Below are 19,485 nucleotides of genomic sequence, written 5' to 3'. Positions count from 1 at the left end.
CAAGTAGTGCCGGTGTCTTTCTCAGACCACTGTTTAGTAGAGTGCGGGATTGGGGCAAAAAAACGTGGCAGTGCTTTTGGCTGGGAACTGTGGAAGATAAATAACAAGCTGATTAAAGACGATGCTTTCAACCTTGCGGTAGTTGAAGAAATCGGCAAAATAGAGCCGAATAAAGAACTGAAAACATGGCAACAGTGGGAGCTTTGTAAGGAACAACTTAAAATAAAAGCAATAGAGCGGTCTTGTTCTATGGCGTACGAGGAGAAACTAAATGAACGTAATCTAAGGTCTATGCTTTCAAAACTGCTCGAGAAAGAATGCGAAGCGCCTGGTAAATGGATCGATGACATTAGGAAAACGAAACAAAAAGTCGAAGTGATAGAAGAGGAGCGTTATCGTGGTGCGCTGGTCCGGGCGAGAGCCGAACATGTAGCTGCTGGGGAGACACCGTCTAAACGAGCACTCGGAATTGAAAAAGCCCACGCTCGTCGAAATCACATAGACAACATAGAATGGGGGGGCGTCTTATCGGATGATAACGAACATATTAAGCGTGCATTTTTTCAGTACTATCAGGCATTGTTCGCATTACAGGTTGCCGACATGACCACGTTTAAGGATAAGTTCCTTGAGGCACTGCCGCGACTCAACGATGAGAAGAAGGATAGGTTAGAGCTGCCAATAACCGAATCAGAGGTAGAAACGGCGATAGACAATTTAAATCCTGGTAAATCGCCAGGACCGGACGGGTTAAGCGCGGCGTTTTACAAAGCTTTTAAGCGTGGAATCGCGCCAATATTGACGGTAGTGTTTAATGAAGCTTACAAAATTAACAAATTGCCTCCGTCTTTTGCAAGATCACACACTGTCTTAATCTCCAAAACTGACGAAGTGGAGAGGTTACGACATGTAACAGCGTACCGGCCAATCGCACTCACAAATGTGGATTACAAAATTTATATGAAAGTTTTAGCGCGAAGATTACAGTCAGTAATCCAGGAAATCGTTGGGCCGCATCAAACGTGCGGGATTAAGGGACGATCTATTACGGCTAATATTCACACAGCAAGATGCGTGCTGGAGTGCTGCGATATTACAAATAGCCGCGTGGCCATCTTACAACTAGACCTTGAAAAAGCTTTCGACTGTGTCGCGCATGAAATTTTGCTTTGCATACTAGACTATGTTAACGTTGGTTCTGTTATTCGCGAGGGCGTCGCCCTGGCGTATCGGAACTGCACGACGAGATTGATCGTTAACCAGAGCCTGGGGGCCCCCATTAGCGTGCAGCGGTCGGTACGCCAGGGTTGTCCCCTTAGCCCTCTTTTGTTTTGCATCTACATAGAGGCGATGTGCTTAAACATGATGAAAAAACAGACAATTCCCGGTTTTCGGTTGCAAGCAGCGGAGGTCAAGCTGTTGGCATATGCGGATGATGTGGCGGTTTTTTCAACCACTAGGGAAGGTGTAACTGAGGCTATTAAATGTGTAGAGAACTTCTGCCAAGCCACAGGCAGCAGAGTGAACTTAGCAAAATCACTAGGGCTCTGGCACGGAGAATGGCAATCGACGCCCGACCGCTTCGCAAACGTGTCCTGGGTTACGACCCCAACGAAGTACTTGGGAGTACCTTTAGAATGCTACCGTGATAGCGCGACATATTGGACAGCGCAGACGCATGATACACGTGGAAAGGCGGAAAGGTGGAAAGGAACAAACTTATCGATTTTTGCTAGAGCCACCGTGTGCAATCTGTTCTTTATTAGTAGGCTGTGGTATGTAATGCAGGTGTTACATTGTGCAAGACTCAATGTACAGAAGCTGCATCGAATTTTTGCCATTTTCGTGTGGGATGCGCAATGGGAAAGGTGCAGCCGAACAAATTTGTTCAGAGGAGTCAAGAATGGTGGATTGGGCCTGGGACACCTTTTTTTTGCGGCAGATTGTGAACAGGTTTCTTTTCCTTCGCGACGTCAGCGATCCTTTTTTGCGCACCGCATGCCAAGTAAGGCTCGGGCGCGCGTTGCCAGACTTTGTTGTTTCAACCGAAACACTCACGGGAGGCATTTTTGGATATTTTAGAGAAGTTGTCGCAAGTGTACGATTCCTTGCAACGAGGTTTTCAAATGAATATTTATCAATTGTAAAAAAGAAAAAATTGTACAAAGATTTGTGTGACGTTGTTCTGCCGGAGCCAATGTACAGAGCCCTGTACAGTGGAGGCCCTGGTAGGGACGTGTTAAAGAGAGTAAAAAAAATGCAAGTTGCGCCAGGGGTTAAAACCTTCTTTTTTAAGTTACACACTGGAACATTGCCAGTAAAAATGTTTTTACAGGAAAAGGGCTTATTTCTTCCATGGGGATCTCACTGCCTTATCTGCAAACAACCAGAAACGATAGATCACGTTTTTCTTCATTGTTGGGGAGGGGTATTTTTTTGGGACGTACTACAAAGAACGTTAAAGAAACAGTTTCCCCTCGACCCTCATGGAATACGGTATCTACCCATTGCTAACGAGGATGGTTTTCCGTTTGATTTAATAATGTTAATTGGCCTCCACAGTATTTGGCGCTCTCGAATGGCAGGATACTACTGCGATCCCGACGCACGACCAACGCGAATTTATTTCCGTGAAACTGTGCATCGGTTTGTTGAGATTTTGAAGGCCGGTGGGGATACCCCCGAGTGGCTGTCAAGGGTGGAGCCATTGATGGCTCTAAATGAATTTTAATGTGACGAAGCCAGCCTCCCACCAGGCTGTTTATGTCAATACGACGTGTTCATTGTATCTTTTATGTTTTGTTTTATGTATTGCTATTGCTGTTCTTTCTTTGTCAAAGTCAGGCAATAAAGAAAAAAAAAAAAAACTCGTGGCTCAGTGGTAGCGTCTCCGTCCCACACTCCGGAGACCCTGGTTCGATTCCCACCCAGCCCGTCTTGCAAGAGTTGAGCCAAAGCCACTTCTCCTCTGTCGTGACGTCACGGTGTCACGTGATTTCATGGTCACCGCCGCGCCTGAGGAGCTGGGTTGAGCCCTCGTAATATGCTTCGCATAAAAACATTGAAATGCTGTGGGCTTTGTATCCTTATTGCACATGTATTAACATTTGCTTAGAAAGGTAATTAACTCTACAGCTAGTAAATTAAGTAAATTATTGACGTTTTTTTTAGCGCACGAAAAGAGACGAAAGACAGTGGCAAGACGCGGACGCACCGCTATAGCGCTGTGTCCGCGTCTTGCCACCGTATTTCGTCCCTTTTCGTGCGCTAAAAAAAAACCTCAGTTATGGATTACCTACACGCCTTAACCTACGCTATTTCAAGTAAGTTATTCGCTTGCTATAGTGGCACAGTTACAACGTACCCTCCTGCACCGTCATGTAAAACTCGTGCAATATTGCGAAAAGCAGGCAAACAGCCTGTTCTTGTGGGGATAAAACAGTGGAAACGACACGTTAAAGAAAAGTAAATCCAAACTGTGCAGTGAAGTCAGCCAGGTGCATCCCTTCCTGTGAAACTTCGAATCTTTTAAGTACAAGCAGTTCTTGCACGTTCACAGCTGATCAAGTGTGCAGAAACATTCATGCCTTACATGTTTCTAATAATTTTGTGATCACATGTATTAGTGTGTAAATCCATATAACGATATTCACTGTGATTATTATCTTTGTAAGTAATGAAATACCATGCTACTTGCAAGAGCCTATCACCCAGGGATTTTAGAACAAATTTCAACTGTACACAATATGTGGTTCATTCAATAAAGGACCACAAACTGCTTTTTTGCAATGACAAATTCCAAATTTTACTTACATACAGGCAGGAAAAAAATTATAGGCAAAAATATTGTTCTTCAATTAATTCACCTGCCACAGTGGCTATAGCATTCTGCTGCTAACACAAGGCGAGGCGTTGAACTGCCCGCCATGGAAGTTGCATTTTGATGGGGGTCATAGGTAAAAAGATCTCTTACACTTAGATTTAGTTCACCTTTTTTGAACCCTTAAACTTACAACTACGATTACATACACGGGGGGAAGGTGGGGCATGCTTATGCAAAATCTAACACCAATCAAAAGCAAAGGGCACAATTGTAAAACAACCATCGTTTGTGACAATTCGAGTGTGTAAGTATTCATTGCATCAATAAGTATTGTTCAACAGCACTGCACAAATGAGCACAATCAACTATAGCAAGTACTCTGTCAGGAAGCTGGTTCTACAGATGTATAAATGTCGAGACATGAATGCTCATACTATGTCGCACAGACAGCACAAAGAAAACTTTTTTCAAGAGTTGTCCCTTTCGGCAGATATGAGTGGGCCATAAGCAGCAGAAACTTTATTGCAGGGTATTGTGTAATACCGCTTATGAAATAATGAAGAGAGTGAAGAGGCTTTTAACAGCAGTACATCATGCTACTCTAATAAGAGGAACGATGAGCACAAAAATTTCTGGTAGAGCACTTGAGTTAAACATAACTTTTTGAAAGACAGAAAAATTCAGGAGAGAGTTGGAGGTACATTTGGCCCAGCCACACCAACAACACAGGCGTACTGCAAGAAGTGCCACAGCCTATGGTGTATTAAAGTCTAGGCGAAAACTATCTTATAGAGAACTCAAGAATGATGCAACAAGCTGTTGACAACACAGCAGGCTTTCTGGCCAGTCTGGCCTATCGCGTTCTGATAAGTCAGCTTACATCGACGTCGGGAAAAAGACTAGAATCTAGAACTACCCCAGATTGCACATTGTGCTCCACATAGCTGGACAAACACACCCGCAAGTCAACAGCCACAAATCCTCAGCTAGCGTAAGACCATGACGGCAGAGCTAGCGCGTGGGTGAAACAATTCTGCCATGCGTGGACGCACTTTCTACACCTGGTGAAAAAAATAATTTTGAAATCATGGGAGGTGGACGAGTGGATACTATGGAAAATCACAGATGCTGTGCTTGTGTCCAAGGTATTGTACGGTATGAATTACCAGCAGCGCACAAAAAAGACAACTTATCGAATACAGGCATCGGGTAATAACAAGTCTTTCCGACTTTACCATGCTTGAAGACCTCTATGAGAAAGAGCAAACGATAAGCACCTAGACAGAGTAGAGTTTCAGCATGCAGCACAAATTCTTTGCCTCAAGAGCTCAAAACCTGGTCCCAAGATACTATGCCAGCTAGTATATGAGATGCAAAGACGACTACCCCTCCCTTCAGAAACAACCTCGGGAGCACCTGAACTTGAAACGCAACAGGCCCATATTATGCAATATAGGGGCAAAAAATTAGGCCAGGAGACTATATGTAACTGCCAAGCACACAGGGGAGGTTGCTAATCATGAAGATGCAAGCAAACATCAGGCACATATAGTACACTGATGGGGCAATAGCAATGTAGCAGTAGTATGACACTACATAAAATTAAACCCCGTATAAGTGAGTACCATTCCAGGTCATCCTACACCTAGAAAAGCTGAATTGAAAGCAATCAAAGCAGCACTTGTAGTGCAAATTACACCCTGTACACCTGCATGGATTCACCAGAAACTGTCTGGGCCTGCACATCGCACGAGATTGTCTGGAACATCAGGAGACTGACACGCGACTTGCAAGCACATGGCCAAGAATTAAATTACCGGCTACATAGCCATGCAGTTATTGCAGGACACAAGCGGGCTTATAAGCCTGACATGAGAACTGAAAACTGGACAAGTTGGTGTCTATTCATTAATCACTAAAGCGCAACAGACAGACAAAGGACAAGAACGAAACGCTCTGTGTGTTCACTTCGTTCTTGTCCATCGTATTTCTGTTGCACTATAGTTAATGAATTCATGCGACTGCACAGGAGATGAATGATACCTCCGCCCAAGGGCCTCATTTCACATCCAAATTCATGTGCGCGTTCGCACACAGACACACACACAAATTTAGCAAGGGTGCATATCATGAAGCAGTATCAACAGGATGACACTAGAGATGGATGAGGACTAACTTTCAAGTAAGGTTCATTGAAAAAATGTGGCGATTTATACAAATTACCAGAAAAAAGAGATCTCTTTCAAGGTTGTATAAAATTTGGTGCTTTTTACGGCCAAATATGAATACCAATGGTACAGAAAGAAAATACAGAAATATTCCTAGTGTAGGAAAAAAAACATTACAATCGCCAATCCTCCATGCCCGCACTTTTCAAAAAACTGTTCCTATTCCAAGAGACAGAATGACAGCTTGCTTATGCAAACATATTCTTCCAGTTCTATGCCATCGAGAAAAAAACGAGTTTCTTGGAAGGTAGTAACATGCGCACTTGGTGATCACAATGGGTTTTTTTCCCTGGACTTGTATATCTATACGTATTTTCTCAATTTCCCATTTTTATGTTTGTTTTCATCAAGCACTAGTTTTATCAGGTTCTATTGTTGTACTACTTTCTGGTAACCTTTATAAATCACTGCATTTTCACAATAAACGTTTTTATTAGAAGTTAGCGTACCCTGTTCTTACTGCTTCACACTATACATTCTTGCTACATTGGCCAAATAAAAGATTTTATAAGGTACACAGGAGCATTATAAGGGCCATTAAACTGACTTGCTGCAGTCTAAAGAAATAAAGAATAGCCTGACTACAAACGGCACCAGAGAACACGTAGGACGAACAAGAAAACCGAGATGATCTAACGAAAAGTTTAATGTACACACTAAATAAATGCTGGCTGACAAGCAATAAACCGAACATACACAAAAAGGAGAAGCAAAAATTAATTTGTGTTTACTGACAGGAAATGCATCTATTTCTAACGGAGGCCATGCTGACAAGATTCTCCCAGCATTTTTGTATCTACAGCTTCTATAATTTCTCTAGACAGCCGATCTGCACAAAATGCTAGCTTCTTCCTCTACAATGCACGCTCAGATGTCGAGGATGCATTGTAGAGGAACAAGCTAGCATTCTGTGGAGATCTGCTACCTAGAGAAATTATGGAAGCTGTAGTTCTAAAGACACTGGGAGAATCTTATGTCAGCATGGCTTCTGTTACACTTTCTGAGATGGATGCGTTTCCTGTTGGGATCTGTATGGGCACACATCAGATTTTGCTGCTGCTTTTTTTTCTAAACTCAATTTATTGCTTGTCAACCAGCATTTACTCGGCATGTTCAATAAACTTTCATTTGTTAATACACCTCGTGATCGCCTTGGTCGCTAGCAGAAAGGTGTTCATTCTTTTTACAGTGAAGCAGTGTATGCCAGGCGAAACACTCGTGGTCCGATCACAAACACCCGTGTAGGGTTATGAGCCATATTGCATTTGTCTTACATGATGGAGGGAGAATTTTCTTGTTGGGTAGACATAGAAATGCTTGTGCATTTAAAACATATACATTTATCTGCGCATTATTGCAAGGAAGGCACACAGAGTGGTACGGGGTTAAGACAAGATCATGATGTCATAATTATCTCGCAGCAAAGGTGTCGTGGGCCATTAACTATACTGATAGTGGCATCGTTTCTCTCTCGCAGCAGAGAGCGCGTGCAGCAGTCTCTCTCCGACATCCCAATAGGTATAAAAATGTGTCCCTGTATTTAACTAAATTAAATGTGCAGCCCCAGTGTGTCACTTGCTAACTACAGCGCATAACCGAGTCATAAATGCTACGGTTAACGCATTAGACAACACAAATGCATAACATATTTCAGAAAGACTTTGATGGACCCGCTGTATTAAAACAATAAACCACTCATTGCCCTTTCCATGATGGTGATCTTGCAAAGCCCGATGTGTGGCATTCCAAATAAACAATGTGATAAACCCAAGCCATATGTCTGCGTAACCTCTTTAATAAACGCAGACATAACCAATAATATAAAAAAACTTGAATAAACCGTCGGAATAAGCCCAGTGATAAACACCGGGGCCACACATTTCAGCTTCGCTGATTTACCATCTGTACAGGGTGCATGGGGAAGTAATGTTTTTTCTGTTACTATTTGTTAAGTATTGTATAATGTTGTGCCATTAAAACACGTTGGGCTAGTTGGTGCATTGTATTGGTGCTGCTTTTTTGCTGCTTTTTTGCTGCTTTTTTTCTTAATGGTGTGCCCTTCTTCCTTTTGCAACTACTTTTTTATTCCCCTCACCTAATACCGCAACCTTACAACCTGCGAGGTATATAAATAAATAATTACATAGGCACATGCCAGCCATTCATCTGCATACACCTCGCACCATTCTTTGCTCAACAAACGCCACTGTGTTGATGTCTCGCAGTGTGCATCTACATTAACTGTTGTTTGCATTTCGGCATAATCTGTGAACAGTGTATTGCAAAAACATTACGTGATATTAAGGTTATGAACTTTGTGGTGCATATGGAAACGTTGCAAAAGGTGACATATTGGATTGTTGAAAATAAGACGAATTGTATATGTCGCAGTTACTTTAACAGCATTTAACTGACCCCTTACAAAAACTTCACTTCGCATAGATTCCAACACGTACACTGAATCTGCAGTTTTCTTTTTTGCTTATTAATGTGGTCGTTGCTGCATGGCCACATTGTAGATATGAAAACAAAGTTCAATAAATTCGTTTGTTGCAATATAAACATATGCATAGATCACTGCGATTAGAGCACCAGAACTTGATACAAACATCCACACTATAGGATGCAGACAAATGCTCAGGACAAACTCCAGAATGTTTGCATCCTGATACTTATGAAAGTAAACAGTTTCATTACATGGCTGTCAATGAGTGGGAGAAAGAAAACTTAATTGAGTTTGTGGAACAAAAATGCATTGATAAGCTTAGAGATATAGTCATGGCTTCACAGTTTCGAAATAAATAATTATAGCTTGCTATTGACATTGAAGCAGCCTTTCAATAGCAAGAAAAGGAATCAGTTTTTCTAGCTCTGAACATTGAATTGCAGGAATTGCAAGCAGGCGTAAAATTCTGCCAATATAATCTGTTTAGGAATACCAAATTGGAATAAACCTTGAGACTTCCATTTGTACTTTCTCTGGCTGAGCAATCTAGTTGGACATGACTCCCATAAGCATGTCGTAACAGTGTTGATCTAATATAGGTTAAATGCATGACTAGCTTAAGAAATCTGGATGATTGCTATAAATTACAGTGAAGAAACTCTAATGTTTAATAACAATATTATAATAATATTATTATATAATAATAATAATCATGTTTATTGCCACAAAATATACAAAATAACACAAGCAGGCCGGTCTAAGCCTCAGTTGGCTTGTAGGACCGTGCCAATGAATGTGATAGACAAAGCCAAAAAAATATACATAAATTGATGAGAAATGAAGAAAAAAATAAGTAAAAAATGAAAGGCAAAAAATTGAAACGAGCAATATAACATTTGGTTATCTACATATAACAAAAGTTGAAGAGGTAAATATTGCGATGCAAAAAAAATGTACAAGAGGTTAATTCTACTGTAGCTGCTTTAAGAAGTGTTTGATTGTGCGTTTTGATGTCGCGGTAAAGATTTCTTCTGGTAGTTTGCTAAATATGTCAGGCACATAAGCACAGCGTCTGGCCGCGCCATACCTTGTGGCTGAACGCGGAACTACATAACGGACATGTTTTCTAAGCTCCCTTGTGGCGGCACGTTTTTGTTTGAAAGCGGAATTCCAGAAATGTTTAACGACAACTGTTTCTATAAGTAATGAATGGAAGTTTGGTAGCCCAAGTTCACGGAAGATGTTTGGAAATGTTGCTATTGGGGAATTGTACGCAACATTTTTAAGAATGTTTTTTTTTATAATCCGGTCAACCCTGCATCTCCAACGATGCGAACAAAAGCCAAAGACTAATGTCATACCTCAACACACTGTAACCTAGTGCCGGTGCTATAATCTCTTTTACAGACAAGGGCGCAATACTTTTGATATTAAATAACAGCCGGGCTACTGACCTCAGTTTAGAACAAATAAGTGATAAGTGATGTTGCCACGATAAATTACTATCGAAATAGATTCCGAGATATTTCACACAATCCATGTATGGAATAGGCGCACATTTACAATGAACACAGTCTGACTCATGCAAGTAGAGAGGGATGTTAATAACAGTAGTCTTAAGTGGGGAGCGAAAACAAACAAGTTTTGTTTTTTGGGCATTTACAACAATTCCATTATTAGAGAACCAAAGCATTGCCTTGTACACGTCATTTTACAACATTTCAGCGGATGTTTTATAAAAAAGGTGTTTCGCTAATAATGCAGTGTCGTCAGCATACTGGAATACTGAACATTTCGAAATTGCCAAAGGGAAGTCGTTAACAAAGATATTAAACAACAATGGCGACAAAATGGACCCCTGAGGAACTCAAGCTTTTACCGACACCTTAAAACTAAATATGCCCTTATCATCGGCAGAGACCACCTGAAATCTGTTGCTCAAGTAATTTTCGAGAACTTTGTAAAATGGCCCACGAAACCCCAAAAATGCCGTTTACTAAACAAAATTTGATGATTCAGGGTGTCAAACGCTTTCGCTACATCTAAAAATTGCGCACATGTGAAAATATTGTGATCAAATGCCGAGAACAGTTCATCTGAAAATTCCTCAAGCAGTGCCACAGTACCACGCCCAGAAACAAAGCCAAACTGTCAATTGGTCAGGATAGAAAATTTGTTAAGAAAAGAAGACATAGTGTGGAAAAGAAATTTTTCTAAAACCTGAGCAATAATCGGCAATATAGAAATTGGCCGATAGTTTTCAATACTATCTTTCTTCCCTGACTTGTGTAGTGGTACAATAACTGCAGTTTTTAAGCATTCTGGAATTTCGTCACCTTCCAAAAAACCATTCACTATATGCAGGATAATATCTGACAGCGCATTGAAATTCCTTCTGATGGTGTGTAAAGAAATTCCATTATATCCAGTGGGCTTGTTAGGTCGGAAACTGAAAATAATTTCTTCCAGATCACCCTTCAAAATTCTCGCAAGAAAAGCCGACGCAGATACGGAATGCCCTAACGGCGTAGTGCTTGTATATGGAGAGACGGCCCTTTGGGACGCTTTAACAAAGTGCCTATTGAAAGCATCAGCCACTTCTGTGGGAGGTTGTTGAAAAACACCGAAAATAGAACGGTTATTGGAACTCACTCCTCTGAGATGATTTACCAAAGACCAAGTTTTGCTTACATTATTTGAAGACTGTTGGAATTTATAAAAACAAGTAACGGCGTTTGGCGCCACGCACAAGGGCAACAACTCTATTTCTTGCCGACTTGTATTCTAATCGCAGTCTTTGGTTTCTGGGATTTCTTTTGCAGCGTTTCCACAAGTTGTCTCGATACGAAATGGAAGCAAAAATTTCCGTGTTCATCCAGCAGTGGCCCTTTCTTATCGGCTTAGCTATCAGCCGTGTGCAACGCAATTCAAAATTTTTCATTTGCATACAGAACCTTTCATATACTTTGGCCGAAGAATCTTCTTTAGTTAAGGATGACCAGTCAGACGAAACGATAAGGTTATCAAGCTTGGATTGATTAACAGTAGGGACAAGGCATTTACGCTGCCCAGATCCAGTTTCCACCGATGACGTTCTAGACGCGTCTGGTAAAACTAGACGACATGCTACAAAATAGTGGTCTGCCATCCGTTGTAGAATAGTACATGACCTAAATGAACAGCAGGGAGCTCTGACCACTATGTGATCTAAACATGACATGATTGCACTAGGCTATTATTAACTAATTCCGCTTTAGTAGGAGCTGCAATTGTACATTCCAGACCACAAGCGGACAACGTAGATAAATAATCACAAACAGTCACTTTTTGAGGGCATAAAATATTGATATTCAAGTCTCCGATCAAGAAAAATTGGTCCACTGAGCTCCACTGCCGCAGAGCTTCTTCAAGCTCAACAAGAAACCGTGAAAGGCTGCATGAGGGTGGTCGATAAATCGATAAGATATGGACAGAAAATGACCTTTTACAAACTTTGACCATCATAGATTCGGCATGTACAAAAGATGCATCAACAGAAGAAACTTCACAGCTGTCGTTTACATAGAGAGCAATGCCCCCGCCACGGCGCCCGCTTCGTGTGTCAAAATGTGCGGAAAAGCCCTGCAATGTAAACGTATCAAGGCAAGCCTGGGAAACATTGATTTCTGTAATCACAAATACGTCTACAAAGTTAGCTGCCGATTCAGCCTGAAATTTAAATTCATCCCAGTATTTACGCAGACTTCGAATATTAACGCTCACAATGGTAAAATCTTCACCAGAACTGCACGGAAATTCTGTTTTAAATGAACTGAAGTCTGGTAGTTCACTGAAAGAAAAAGGGATGTTGGCTAAGCATTGTTTTCGAGATCTGCTTGTTTACCAATTCGAACAAGAGACGCTGTTTCATTCTTGTAATAATAATAATAATAACAATAATAGTAACAATAATAATATTAATAATAACATAATCAAATAATATTAATAATAATATTTATTTCCACAAAACAGGCTAACCGCGAGCGGCGTGCGAAGCTGAGCAGAAAGCTGAAAAATCCTACGGCAAGTGCGCCTGCTGTGGGCCTACGATCCTGCATTATGGATAGCGCGTATTGATATGGATTTCTTGTTAGAAGTTCCGAGTATGCCACCAGCGCGAGACAAAGGACAACAAAGTGACGAGAAACGCGTCTTTTAGAATGCCATGTTACAATGCACAGGTTTCTACAAAAGTGACGGTAGCTGCTCAAAACATTTCATGCGTCGGCTTTTGCGCCTTTAGAAATATTTAGAGAGGACTCCCATATATATATTCACAGCACACGCACGGCGATGGAAGAACCAGGAAAGCGCTAAGGTTGAATTTCACAACACAATTTTCATTCCACGTTCAGTAATCACACAGATCATTTGCGGCTTCCACACGCGGGCTTTCGGGTTGGTGCTTATTGTTGCGTTTGGCACAAGAATATGGCTAGGAGTATAGGCACCGCATATACGCAATCACGAGCAATACACACACATCATTTGTCCAGAAGCTGACGTCGAGCACGAGTAGCGTGAGGATCTTGTTGGGCTGATACGACGACTTCGCGGCAGCCAAATTCCCAATACTGCATATGCCGTGAGGGTAGCTATATGAACTTGTCGACAGGTCCTCCTGTAGATTGTTGCAGCGCAGGCGGAACGAAACGGTCATAGGAGGCAGATGAGGCAACACACAGCGCTGAACCACCTGCGAACAGCTGTTTGCATGCGCCATGTCGCACTGAACTTCAGAGACCGCCGTTGCGCACTCCAAAACAAATCTTAACACGTTTTTAAATTACTAAAGGTGTAAATTATTTGCTACTAATCAAGAAAAGTTAATAATATTATAATGTAAACGTTTTATTCGTTACAATAAATGAATTATGCAGCGTGTGCCACGACACCTGGCATTAAGCAACCCTGGGCGACGCACCAGTCGCATTGTTGAAATCGCAATCATGTGAAATGGGCCCTCTAAAAATCGCATTGCGACGCGTGCTACTGCACCGATTTTCGTCGTTCCAGTCGCAGCATGTGAAACAGCCTTTAGCTTAAGGCAAATCACAAATTAAGATGTTTTTGGTAAACTGTACACGCCTTTAATATATGGTGATTCGGAGATGTCTGTAACTTGTGCTGCCTATTTCTTGTCACATAACATCACCGCATGGCGCGAAGAGAAGTGCATTATTTTAAAGCTAAAGCAGTAATGTGGAAAGTTGGGCGAGTTGGTGACTAATTATCATACCGTATTGGTGAAGCGGCGCACTGACCCGTACAAAGCGAGTGTTAGAAGCACGGCGAGTGTCATCTATTCTCGTGTGTCCGCCTTGTCCTGGTCAGTGCGCTGCTTCACCGGAGCACTATAAAGCAGTTTCCTTCCCAGAGTACCCAAAATCCTAGAGAACAACAGCCAAAACACACGTCTGCTCAAAATTTACAATTGAAGTACTACATAGGCGCAGATTGCCTTATTTCATCCTGCAATAAATATTTAATGTATATCACGCCTTATTCAATGCAGACGTCGGAGTCATTGCAACTCATTGCATTAGTCAGGAAGGTATCTTTTCACTGCTCATGAGAGATGGCGCGTACAGACAGCTCCGCGAAATGAACCGAGACCACGTTAACCAGAGATTAACGTGGGACCAGCAGCACGGGCGCAAGCATTAGCGATACATGCCTCACCAAAGCAAATCAAGTTCCTCGTCGGGCGAGCAGCTGAAGTAAGCTCTCGCCGATGGCCAGCTACTACAGGAAACGAAGATTTTGGCAGGAAGAGCGAATCCCGAAGAATGTGCAAGGTGGTAATTACCTTAAAGCATGCTTGGATATTGTGAACTTGGAAAGCACGGGCAAACAACAAACACAACACGCACGTCTGGGGCGGCTGCTTCCCGATCTGCCGCTTACTGATGCACGCGACGACCGCGGCTCGCTTCAATACGGACTGAAGCCACACAAAAGTAGCGCGCGGCCGCTTTCGTTACCTGCACAACTAGGAATGTAAGTTGCAGCGTTTGGAAACGGGAAATAATTATCTCGAGCTCCTCCATGTCAATCGCGAGGGAATTCGGGAGTTTAGAGTGCCAAAAGCATGCCAAAACCACGAAATCATTATGAAGCACGCTGTAATGGGGAGTCTCGGGAATAATTTTAACCTCCGGGTTTTTTTTAACACGCACAAAAGTCAAAGCACAAGGTAGCAAGGGTGTTCTTGCATTTCGCCCCTATTGAAATGTGACCGCCGTGGCCGGGATTCGAGCTCGCGTCGTCGAACTTAGCGGCGCAACACGCATGCATTTACCGCTAAGAAACGGCGGATGTCACCGCAATTAAACTACGCGACACGACTAAATAAACGGCCGTGCGCTAAAAACAGCCATATCACTATTCCGTTTTTATCGGGCGACCGTGCTATTGCACGCGAACGCGAAAGTAGGAGACGTGTGCTCCAACCACTGGCACGCGTCGGAAGGCATCGGCGCGCGCCGACAAGCGAACGCTTCGCTTCGCGTGGGTCGGAGGAAGAGGGCACGCCACCTCTGGACAGAAGCTCTGATGCGCGCCGAAGTGGGGCCCAAGCTCGCTCCTCGGGCCGAATCTTATGACGGTTCGGTTGCGGAACCGTTCCTTTGGCCTCACCTGATTGGCCAAAATTTTGATTACGTCACAGGTCGTCAGAGGCAGCGGGGCGGTATCGCAATTTTTGAATACGTCACGCATCTGTCAATCATCTTCAAAGCGAACCGGTCGTAGGAACCGGTGAAGGGGTAGTCCGCTTTGGGTTCCGTCGCTGTGGCTTGGCTGTTGGCTTGTGACCCTGGCCGCGCGCGCCGGTCGCGCGACACCGGAGACACGGGGGTCGCCCACGCGTGCGTTGGTTGCTTCGGAGGCTATTACTTGCCTTCGCCGTCTGCTTGGCGTTGCTCTTTCGGTGTCGACCACGGCTGGAAATGCGATACGCTTTCGAAGAAGTGACGGATAATGAGTTGCACCGCCCTTGCTGGCTTTCTAAGTAGACCTTTTGCAGGCTACGCTATCGAATGGAGGAGACTCAGATGCAAGCGTAGGAGGGGCCATTCCACGCAGAGGAAGGAATATTGCGCGCTGCGGTTCATCGCCACTGGCCTGCAACTTCCAGAGGTCAGTCGGACGCGAAGCATTCATCGGAATGGCCTAGATATCTGCTGCCGACACTGTCCACAAAGTTGCTCTCGCAATTACTCTGTTAGCTGGTTGAAGGGCTGGGTCAGCTTTCCCGTGACCTCAGCTTCAACGTCAACGCCAAGGAGATATTCGCATGGTGAGATCGAATTCCCAGTGCTATCGCCAGCGTGAATAGCTCGCAGATCGCCGTTCAGCAGTCAGAACGGTTCAACCTAAGCAGGGTCAGCGCTTCCTTCGTTCGGCTGATAACACTATACAGTCAAGACGGGTAGATATTGTGGAGATCTCTTATTCGGCTGCCCTTTTTTTCTAGTTCGGGAGTGCCGCACTTTGTTCCTCAATTTCACGGCACAGCACGCACCGTCAGCACCACACTCTTCGGTTTGACTTCACGCGTGCAATGCAAGTCCCGTATATCGTAATGTTCGATTTAAGTTCCATTGCTTCTATCACGCGACGCGCCGTGGGGCAGATCGCAGGGATTCATCGCAGGGATCGCAGGGATCGCAGCGATTCATGTCCGAGCCGATGACGAAGGGCGAAAAAAGAAGGAAAATTGACATAGTCGGCTAGTAAAGGTGTCCCTAAGAACCAGTTCACGGTTTTGTCGCGCTCGCTACTTTAGAAATGGTGGCAGTGCGTTCCTGTTGCGTGCATTGTGCGAGCTCCTGGTAGCGGACGACATAGCGCTGCGCTCTGCCAACTCATTTACGCTTGCGATGCCGCCTGTGGGCTGAGAATGAAAAAGAATGACATTAATAAATTACTTCTGCATTGCGTAAATGCCCGGCACCACAAGTTTATACTTCAGAATTTGGCGTATAATATTTAATTTATATTTTACATTTATTTAGCAAGCAGAAACATTCTGCAATTCCTCGATCAGTTCGTCATATAATGACGTACACTTCAGAGGTGGCACCCTGTCATCTATTGGTCGCGTCCTCCCCATCTTCCACCACCGGCTTGAGAGTGACACATCTAGTGACGTAAGCGGCGAAGCGAACGGTTCGTATTCCGAACCGTTATAAGATTCGGCCGGCTGCGGCGCACTGTTGCTGGACTATTTTGTCTTCATCCGTCAAAGTCCGGCCTAAAAGAGCCTGCTCTAAACTAAGCTTGAAGCCGTAAGTTAATGACCTGCATGCGCTTTTAGATATAAAAAACACGTTTCAATAATGAATATACGCCTGCCACAACAGTTTGTTTTTATTTTTGAAATAACAGTAGTGCACAAAATATCGACATCAGCGCTCGCACGTCGTCTGTCTGCAAGATCGCTTCACACACACCTGCACGACGATGCCATATCATATCAAAAACTGTTGTACCATTTCATTGCTTCGTAGCTCATTGCACAGCCAACTATGTAAGAATTAGGCGTGCAAAGTATCACTGCAAAAATCTGTGTTGGAAATATTGTCACGTAGTAGTGACTGTAAATAAATAGTGCAGACTCAATCGCAAGGATAGCGACGAGCAACGTCGACAATCGTCGAAAATCTCATCTGCGGGTCAAGCGCGTCGGTTTGCATACGGCAGTCGTCGAAAGTTACAGCCTATTCGCTGGTGCCCACGCGGATTTTAGGAACTACTACACAATTCGAGTCGCGTATGCAATCAGATTAACAAGGATCGTTAGCAACAGACAGAGCCATCGATAACATTCGCAAAACTTCCGATGCGTTCAGGCGCATCCTGCACCGAGAGATAACGTTTAACATTTTTTAGCCGGTGAAATACTGTAACGGGATACAGATAAAATATCCGTGTCAATAATGTTTGTTAGTGCATGAAAGAAACGTGAAAAAGGGGGTTCTGAGATAATCAGCAGAAAAGAATTGAACCACCTGTAGCACTCACAAAAAAGAAATCTAGAATAGCTGAAATTTATGTAACTAGTAGCTTGTCTCCCCCCGATTCTTGATTCTATCAAATCTAGCCCATGGAGCATCTCTATTATTGTAGGTTGTTTTGATGCATCGAAGCCGCATCCAGAGGCCTTCACATTGATTGTATTGCTACAAAACATTTTCACAGTGTAAGGGCCATGTTCTATTGTAACTGGTTTCCACATGTCAAGTTTGTCTTTCTTTACATTACTGAAATGAGATACCGTCAGATAATACAAGCTTGAGAATTGGAGGGTTTTAACAGGGGTCTTTCATTGCCCTTTGCCAATTAGTACTATTGAAGCGCTTATTCGAATGTATGGGAGCAGCTCATTTGCATTATATAATAAATATATAAACAGGTTATTTTCACAATTTATACACTTTGTCCCCACTAAAAAAAATGCAGTTTATTGTTTTCAGCCTGCTGTGATGTTTTGACTGAGAAAGATATATTCAATTTGTTCTGCGAGGCAAGCAATAATTGCTGTGGCCTATTATTTTATTGCACAACACTGGATACACTAGCCAGCCATTATTAGAACTCAGAAGAAATTAAAGCGCAATGCATAGCATATCATTTTAGCAGGCACATGGTATATTATGATTGCACTTTCTTAACTCATGCCATTTTTTTAATTGCAAAAAAGCTACTGCACTGAAATAGTATATTAGTACATACTTAAAAACACGATATTCTACTACGATAATAATAAATCATACAAATGTTTATTGTAGTGCCCAGCAACAGGTAGAAAGCCTTTGTACTGGTGCACTTAACGAGCACTATATATATGTGAGACAGAATGTACAGAAAACATCAATGTGGAAAACAAAACCAATGCACGATAGAAAAATAAATTGAAAAAAAAGGAAACGAGGAAAAGTAAGAAGGAGTTAATCGTACGTGATTATCTACAGATACTCAAAAACACAGGAAATTAACTCAGAAGTATGTTTTGGAGTCGAGTCTTATATTGCACAATTTTGCAACAAGGCCACGCAACGAATGTGGAATGCTACCTGGTATACTGTCGCGGCACGAACAAATGCATATGATGAAGAAGCTGTAGCGAATGTATAATGTCATGTCCGGACAGGCCGCCATTGGAATCTGAACCTGGCAACGTTTAACGTTAGAACGTTATCTAGTGAGGCGAGTTTATCAGCTTTATTGGAGGAATTAGAGGGTAGTAAATGGGATATAATAGGGCTCAGTGAGGTAAGGAGGACAAAAGAAGCCTACACAGTGCTAAAAAGCGGGCACGTACTGTGCTACCGGGGCTTAGCGGAGAGACGAGAAGTAGGAGTCAGATTCCCCATTGTTAAGGATATATCTGGTAACATTCAGGATTTCTACAGCATTAACGAGAGGGTGGCAGGTCTCGTTGTAAAACCTAATCAGAGCTACAAATTGAAGGTCGTACAGGTCTACGTGCCTACTTCCATTCATGGTGACCATGAAGTCGAAAGCTTCCATGAAGACATGGAATCGGCAATTGGTAAAGTCAAAACAAAATACACTATACTGATGGTCGACCTCTGTGCCAGGGTAGGCAAGAAGCAGGCGGCTGAAGACAAGTCAGTGGGGGAATATGGCATAGGCTCTAATAGCAGGGGAGAGGTATTAGTAGAGTTTGCAGAACAGAATAACTTGCGGATAATGAATACCTTCTTCCATAATTTATCTTTATCTCGCGAATGCAATAAATTTATTTAAAATCGGCGCAGTGGTTATCTCAGAAAAGCGTTTCTGCATTTTGCATGTATTTGAATAGGTGGCATACTGGAGTTGGGCCCGAGCTAAAGCTTCCTCTTAAGCACATCTCGATTTGCAGCTGCTGCGGTAGCTTGTGAGTGTGGATAGTAAAATTGGTGGGAAATGATTGGGGG

The sequence above is a fragment of the Dermacentor albipictus genome, chromosome 5 (genome assembly GCF_038994185.2).
Source record: "Dermacentor albipictus isolate Rhodes 1998 colony chromosome 5, USDA_Dalb.pri_finalv2, whole genome shotgun sequence".
NCBI lineage: Eukaryota > Metazoa > Arthropoda > Arachnida > Ixodida > Ixodidae > Dermacentor > Dermacentor albipictus.
This window is presented reverse-complemented; position numbering follows the sequence as displayed.